The 8,108-nt window shown below is 36.8% G+C and overlaps 1 pseudogene; it reads left to right on the top strand.

The window, feature by feature from the left end:
• Positions 1-938: 938 nt before the first annotated feature.
• On the top strand, positions 939-1,792 carry LOC121020831 (density-regulated protein-like; annotated as a pseudogene).
• Positions 1,793-8,108: the final 6,316 nt, after the last annotated feature.

Here is an 8,108-nt window from a genome sequence, read left to right as displayed (position 1 = left end):
GAGGGTAGAGCAGGGGGAGAAAGGAATCTTCCTCAATCAATTCTAAAGACCTCTGTTCATTATAACAGCAAGTTTTTCACCTTGTACTTGTTCTTTTTAAAAAATCTTTCTACTCTACTTTTCTTTCAACAAGTCAAGTGTTTACAGTGTAAGATTTGGTATATGTATCAGTCTGTCACTAAGGGTGGGAGATTAGAAAATATATTTGGTTAAGTTCACCACCACAGGCTCATGAGGGAAATAAGACAGCAGCATAAATTTCAGAGTAAGGTACCCTTTCTGGCATGTACATTTTATAAGCACAGCACCGAAGTCTTATTAAGTAGCATTTTATCATCTTATATTAGGGTAAGGAAAAAGGAAGTGCACTACTATGAGTCCCTACTACATAATGGGTGCTTTACAAAGCCTGCACCATATTAGGTAATTAATACCTTTTACTCATTTTTTGAGATGAGGAATGTTTTTTAGGAAGATTAACTAAAAGGCCCAAAGTAACACACAGGATGGTAACATCAGGAACTGAAATTAAGTCTGCCTTTTTTTTTATTATTATTATGTTTGTTTATTTTGAGAGAGAGACAGAGACAGAGTGCAAGTGAGGGAGGGGCAGAGAGAGAGGGAGACACAGAATCCAAAGCAGGTTCCAGGCTCCCAGCTATCAGCGCAGATCCCTATGCAGGGCTCCAACCAACAAGCCGTGAGATCATGACCTAAGCCTAAGTCAGTGGCTCAACCGACTGAGCCACCAGGTGCCCCAGACTGCTTCTTAAAGAAGGCACTGTGAGTGAGATGTTAATTCTGATAACTTGAATTCATTTCTGCCTTAGGAAGATTTTTTTTCTCTTTAGCAACAGTTCCTTCTGTATCCTAGACAAGGGTCAAATTACAGTGGAGCTGGCAGTAGAGGTAGCAGGGGTTGCGTGACCACCTGGGTTTTTGAGATGCCTGCTGATATTTCTGAATCTGGTAGGCATGATTGCAAAGGAGAGCTGGGCAAATACCAAGTTAGATGCAGACTACCCACTTTAAGTCCTCTACTGTGGAGTCTGTTCATTACCAACAGAGTACTGTGAATATATGCCTGATGTCGCTAAATGTGAACAGTGGTTAGAGAAGAATTTTCCAAATGAGTTTGCAAAACTTAACTATAGAAAATTCACCCAAACAAGAGGCTGGAACTAGTGAGGGTCAAGGCACACCAGGGGAAGAAGAAAAGAAAAAGCAGAAGACAGGTGGAAGGGGTCAAATAAAGCAAAAAAAGAAGAATGTACCACAAAAGGTTATGATAGCCAAAATTCCCAGAGCAAAGAAGAAATATGTAACAAGAGTATGTGGCCCTGCAACTTTTGAAATTGATCTAAAAGAAGTACAAAGATTTTTTGCTCAAAAATTCTCCTGTGGTATCTCAGTAACAGGAGAGGATGAAATCATCATTCAGGAAGACTTTACAGATGACATCATTGATGTCATTCAGGAAATATGGCCGGAGGTGGTGAATGATGGTAGTATCGAAAATCTTGGAGAAGTAAAGAAGTGATTTTGAAAATTTGTCCCTATTTAATGATTTGAACTGAAAGTAGATATGGCCAAAGGGAGAGAGGCCTTTTAAAAATATATATATTTATCCTACAGTAAAACTGTAGACTACTCTCACCCTTGGCATTTTCACTGTTCTGTATAAGGCTGCGTGTTCTTTTAATTGCCAAAGTCTAAAAAACAGGGGAAACTGTCATGCTTGCGCATGAAATAGAATTTAGTCAAATAAAAATTTTTGGTCATTTAGTACTGACTTTTTCTCTTTTTAACTTTTTATTTTTGGAAAAACAGATTTTTTTGTGCAAAGTTTTTCTGTTTATTATCTTAAAATAATCATGATTTAATGAGTTAATTTTCTTAAAATAATCATGATTTAATTAAATCATGATTTGAAGCTGAGTAATGTTTTAAAGAATTTGAATTTTGGCTTAATCATCATTAATATTGTCTCCTTGCTTCTTTGGTGTGATAGTTTTGAGATGCTTGGGCATCTAATAGATTTGTGGTTGAATTTCCTTCACTGATACCAAGTTCACTTCGTGATCACAGTAAATTAATGTTGGTAGGAGTTGTTCACGTTCTGGAGATTATTTGGTAAAGTATACTAAAGCCTTAAAACCATCTGCAGTTTGACCCAGTAAGCTACTTAGTTGACATTATCCTAAAGATATAATCATTCTTGCTTAAAACCGTGGGTGAAGATGTTCACCACAATGTTACTCATAAAAAAATTGCAACTGATGTAAATGAACAATTGAGAAATGGTTAGAGAATGATGGTGTACCATATGGTAGATTATTCATATACTTTTAAATATTTTCCAAGAATACTTTGGAAACATGTTTGGTAATGTTAAATAGGGGGGAAGACCCCAAATCCATTTTATACATTACTATCACCATTGTTTTGAGTGAAAGGCCATTCAGAGATGCTGTGAGTTCTTGTTCTAGCTATAAATTCTGAAAATAAAATTCTACCCAATTGGAAAGAATATACATCCATGCTCTCTCTCTCTATATATATAGGTAGTCTGAGAAATAACAATTGAAGTAAGTCTTTCTCACAAGAGAAACAGTGACAATGAATTTTAATGAATGCACTAAATGAACTTAAACTTTGCACTTAATAAAGGTCTCAAGTCAGGTGCTACAAATTGAAAAGAAGACTCCTGGTATTTTAAATTGCTATAGACACCTTTAACAAATTTAGAACCCATTGTTTATTGCCCTACAAATTACAACCTTGAATGAATAAGTGGTGTTTTTCTTAAATACTTAAAATCTTAGAAAAAATGTGTAATAAAGATAAATTAAGAAAATGAAATTCTGTATTAACTGTGAATTTTACTAAATATGAGTATCTAATGAAGCAAATTTATCCATCAAGACCATTTGATATGTATTGTGTATGTATTCTGTTGGTGCTAGAAGGTATATATGTACCTATATCAACCATGTGACTTCATGTAAAGATTCTCAATGTTCACAGTTCTTGGCAAATGCAGTTTTAATACATATAAAGCCAGCAGTGGATGTTACTGCAGGATAATGGAGGATTAAAATTGTCCTTGTGTAAAAAAAAAAAAAAAAAAAAAAAAAATTTAGTGGACTTTGTTACAGAATGGCAATGTTATCTTCTTGTTTTGTATTAATTTTCCAGATATTGAATTCTCTTTTACTGTTTTATTTCAACTAATTGTTCCTGACCTTTCTCATTCTGCCATCTGATCATAGGGTACGTTAGTTTCCTAGGGCTATATAGTAAATACTACAGACTGGGTGGCTTAAAACAACAGAAATTTATTCTCTCACAGTTCTGGAGGCCATAAGTCAAACATTGAGGCATCAGCAAGGTCACACCAACTCTAAAGTCTCTAGGGAAGAATCCTTCCTTGACTCTTCCAGCTTCTGGTGGTTGCTAGCAAATTTTGGCATTCTTGCCAGATGACAGCATCACTCCTATCTCTGTCCATCTTCCCTCTGTGTATATCTGTGTCCAAATTCCCCTCTTAGGACACCAGTTGCTCTAATCCAGCATAATCTCATTTTAACTTGACTACATCTGTAAAGACCCTATTTCCAAATAAAGTCACACTTACAAGTTCCAGGTGGACATGGATTTGGGAGATATACTATTCAACCTAGTACATAACATTTGTTTTTAGTTTCTTCATACTCTGCTTTAGGGTCTGTTTCTAGTTAAACCTGGAATAATCGCAATGAACAGGACTACTCTTTCAACTTCCTTCTGTGGTCTTCCAACTTCCATCTACAATCTATGATTTGTGAGTGGCTGGTATCACTTTATCTTGCCTAGTGAAGCATTTCTGTCTTCATGTTCTAATAGAGCTTGGGCCCTGATTCTCTATTGCTTATTTCAGTATAAAGTTTTTTCATTACTTTTGTCCTCAGTTTCAGAATTCATCTCAAAATAACTGTTCCAATTCTCTTTGCAATTTTGGAATCAACAAATCTGTTCTTTCCTTTTGGAGACATCTTTTTTTTAATGTTTGTTTGCTTATTTATTTATTTTGAGAGAGAGAGACAGAGAGAGAAGGGGAGAGGCAAAGAGAGAGGGAGACAGAGAGTCCCAAGCAGGCTCTGTGCTGTCATTGCAGAGCCCAACGAGGGGCTCAAACTCACCAACCATGAGATCATGACCTGAGTCAAAAATCAGGAGTTGGATGCTTAACCGACTGAGCCACCTAGGCGCCCCTCCCCCAAAAGTTCTTATGTTGAAATCCTAATGCCTGGTGTAGTGGTATTAGGAGGTAGGTCCTTTGGGAGGGGCTTATCCATGAGGTGGAGCCCTCATGAGTAGAACTAATGATCTTATAAGAGAGACCCCAAAGAGCTTGTTTGCCCCTTCCACTAAGAGAGGACACAGCACTAAAGCACAGTTGTAAACCAAGTGACCATATTGGCACCTTGATCTTGGACTTCCCAACTTCCAGAACTGTGAGAAATAAATTACTGTTGTTTATAAACTAGCCAGTCTGTGGTATTTTCATATGGCATCCGGAATGGACTAAGACAATTAATGACCATTTTTATTTTTATAAATTTTAGTGATTTCTTATGTTTTATCTTTCCAGAAATTTGTAACATTTTTCAGATTTCTTTGCCACTTCTTTCTCAAAGTCCATCCTAAATTTATCTTCCTCTGTCTTATGCCTACTTTCTTAGAGTCCCGAGTACAATTTTAAGCCCAGCCTTCTTAATGAGTTGTAAAAAAAAAAAAAAAAAAAAAAGTGAGTTGTATTCTGAAGTATATTCTGAAGTGGTCATGAACCCAAGGATTTCTTTGTTCCTGTTATCATCTGTTAATGTTTGGACACATTCTTAGGAATTTCTGGGGTTTTTTTTTTTTTTTCTTTCAAGTGAGGTTTATTTTCAACAATTTGAAGTTTAGTTATCTTACATAGTCTATTTTACACAGAAAGGAACTTTCTCCAGATTAAAATAATATATTCACCAATCTCCATCAAGGCCATGATAATGAGAGGCTTCAAGGCCACTCCATGAACATCAGATCTAGGTATAAAAGCTACAGAAAGCATAGCCGAGGTTGATTGTTTTCTTTTTGGGCATTCTTCACCTTACCTAACTTCCTAGGTGCCCTAGTGGCCAAATCTTCCTTAACTCAATTTTTGGGATGTTCCTCTGATAGTTCCAACATGGGACACCATTTCCCTCTATGTTTGACTCAGAAAAGGGTTCTTGAACTGCTACTCCTGTGAGGGTCTGTGGTCAAATGCAAACAGGTGGACAGGGGGCAGGACTAGGGGAAGGAGGAAAACATGTAAGTTGAGAGCTTGGGGTATGGCCTCCTCTTTGATCTCTAAGTGCTGTATCCTGTGTCCATCTACCACTACCACCCCTGACACCAAACCCCAACCCCTCCCCACCCTCTGTCATCCCCATCTCCTCCTCCACCCTGGCATGGTCTGTAGCCTCCTCCCATTCTCCTGCTTCCTTCTACCCCTCCCCCTAGAACACATCCACTCTTTGAGTCTGTATGCCCAAACTTCCCTCATGGAAAATAAAGATTGCCTTACCCAGGAAAAAAAAAAAAAAAAGGCCTTATTTTCAATAGAACAAACACTGGGAGGCCTTGGTTTTTCTTTTCCTAGTCTATCCAGTGCCAATTTACTTTGCTGTTACTTCCTGTTTATTATTTTTCTCATTGTCAGCCATCCAGATATCGTTGGAAATAAGTCTATAGCATTTATTTATCTAATGTGAAATATAACACACATACTGAAAACTACACAGAACTTATATACCATTTAAATACTTATAAAATAGAAACACTTTAGACACTATCCAACACATACGCCTGTGTCTTCCTCTCTCTCTGCCCCTTCCCCGTTCATGCTCTGTCTCTCTCTGTCCCAAAAATAAATAAACGTTGAAAAAAAAAATTTAAAAAAAAAATAAATAAATAAATTTGCCTTTTCTGGATATTTATGAAACTAAAAGGCTTTGTTTATGATCCATTTAGATTTCCTCTTTTTGGAAAATATTTGAAGTTCCCTGCACTACCACCCCATTTTCTTTTCCTCATTGAAAAAACTGCTGTCCCTTTGACCACTGTTAGAGAGGAAAAACTTCCTCCACCCTTTTAAGTTCAGCAACTGGGGATCTGATAATTAAGGTTTATTCATAGGCATATGGTGTTAATAAAGGAGGAATCTAGCTCATTGAACAGTTAGAGGCTAACCTAATTTAGTAGAGAAAAACAGACTTTGTGGAAAGAATAAAGAGATTTACTTAAGAAAAACAAATGGGTTTTTAAAAAACAATCTGGAAAGAACCTTTGTGATAGTTTGTTTATGCTGCTGTGAGTGGTTTTCCTTACTTTTCATGGCCATAAAACTCTTCTGGGAAAGGGATTTATAGTAGGTTTACTCTTGATTTCTCTCCTTGGGGTAGGCTGACCCTGACAGGGAAATTCTTGCAGCCTCACTTCCCAGAAGTTTCTGCTTTTAGTTAGATAAGGGAAGCTCTGAGAAGGCTTCTTTCTGCACATATTGATTCTCAAATGTCTTCAGCTTAAAATAATCTTCATACTGACCTTGGAGTTCCAAATGGTCCCTATACCATCTTGTAAGTTTCCAAGTATTTTGTTTTCTTCTGGACCTTTATTTTTTAGTATTACCTTTTATAGTATCAGTGCTTTCAAAAGTACTCATTTTAAATTATTTTTATTTAATTTATTAAAAAGAAAGGGATTTTCTGGTGTCCATTTTCAGTTGAATCAAATACTGGACACGTGGGGGCGCCTGGCTGGCTCAGTCAGAGGAGCATGCAACTCTCGATCTCAGAGTCATGAGTTCAAGCTCTACTTTGGCTGTAGAGATTACTTAAATACATAAATAAGTAATTTAAATAAATAAATAAAAAATACTAGACAGGTAAGCATTCTTATTTTAGCGGAATTGTTAGAGATGCTTTTCAGCAATATAAGTGAGAATGAATCTTTTTTTTTTTTTTTTTCAACGTTTATTTATTTTTGGGACAGAGACAGACAGAGCATGAACGGGGGAGGGGCAGAGAGAGAGGGAGACACAGAATCGGAAACAGGCTCCAGGCTCTGAGCCATCAGCCCAGAGCCTGACGCGGGGCTCGAACTCCCGGACCGCGAGATCGTGACCTGGCTGAAGTCGGATGCTTAACCGACTGCGCCACCCAGGCGCCCCGAGAATGAATCTTTCAAGCACAGCATATTTGTTAGTTTCTGAGATAAATTTCTTACCTTTCTAAAAAGAAAACACCTGGAGTTGGTGAAATCAAAAGCAAAACATCAGAACTTTTGCTTTTCCATTTTTCCTATGAATTTGTCTTATTCTAGGGGGAAAAAACAAAACAGAGTCAGGGTAATGGATTCCTCTTATAGCTTTATAGTTCGTTTAGAATTTTTAGAACCCACTAAAGGTTTTCTATTTGTTTCCTTTTGCCAATTACCTTTCCCTTTTTGCCATAGCTGATAGAAGCTCAGACTGAAATATGCTCCATCACAGCAAATGAATTAAGCTTGGCAGAAAATTTTCCTTTCAATTTTCCCAATCATATTATCTCTGCTGCAGGTCCTTTTATTAAGAAGCAGCATGTATATTTGGGTACCTGACTCACTCAGTCATTTAAGCCTCTGACTTTGGTTCAGGTCATGATCTCCCAATTCATGAGTTCAGGCCCCATGAGTGCTGACAGCTCAGAATCTGGAGCCTGTCTCCCTCTCTCTCTGCCCCTCCCATGCATTTGCTCTTTCTCTCAAAAATAAACATTAAAAATTAAAAAAAAAAAAAGAACTAAAAATACATTAAAAATTAATGAATAAAACAAATCAATAGAAAAATGGACAACGGTTTACACTGAGTTCCCAGAAAAGAAAAAATATACATGGCTCTTAAATATAAGATGCTCATTTCCCAAGAGAAATGAAAATTAAAAATATTATGTGATATCATGACAATCTATCAAGTCATCAAATGAAATAAGTATGCTAACATTTTGTTGATAAGACTATCGGAAAATATATACACATTGGTAGTGGAGATTCAATTAGTA

The sequence above is a fragment of the Herpailurus yagouaroundi genome, unplaced genomic scaffold (genome assembly GCF_014898765.1).
Source record: "Herpailurus yagouaroundi ecotype Mexico unplaced genomic scaffold, PumYag 252, whole genome shotgun sequence".
Classification (NCBI taxonomy): Eukaryota; Metazoa; Chordata; class Mammalia; order Carnivora; family Felidae; genus Herpailurus; species Herpailurus yagouaroundi.
Note: the sequence above shows the minus strand (reverse complement) of the source record. Positions and strands in the feature narration are given on the sequence as shown.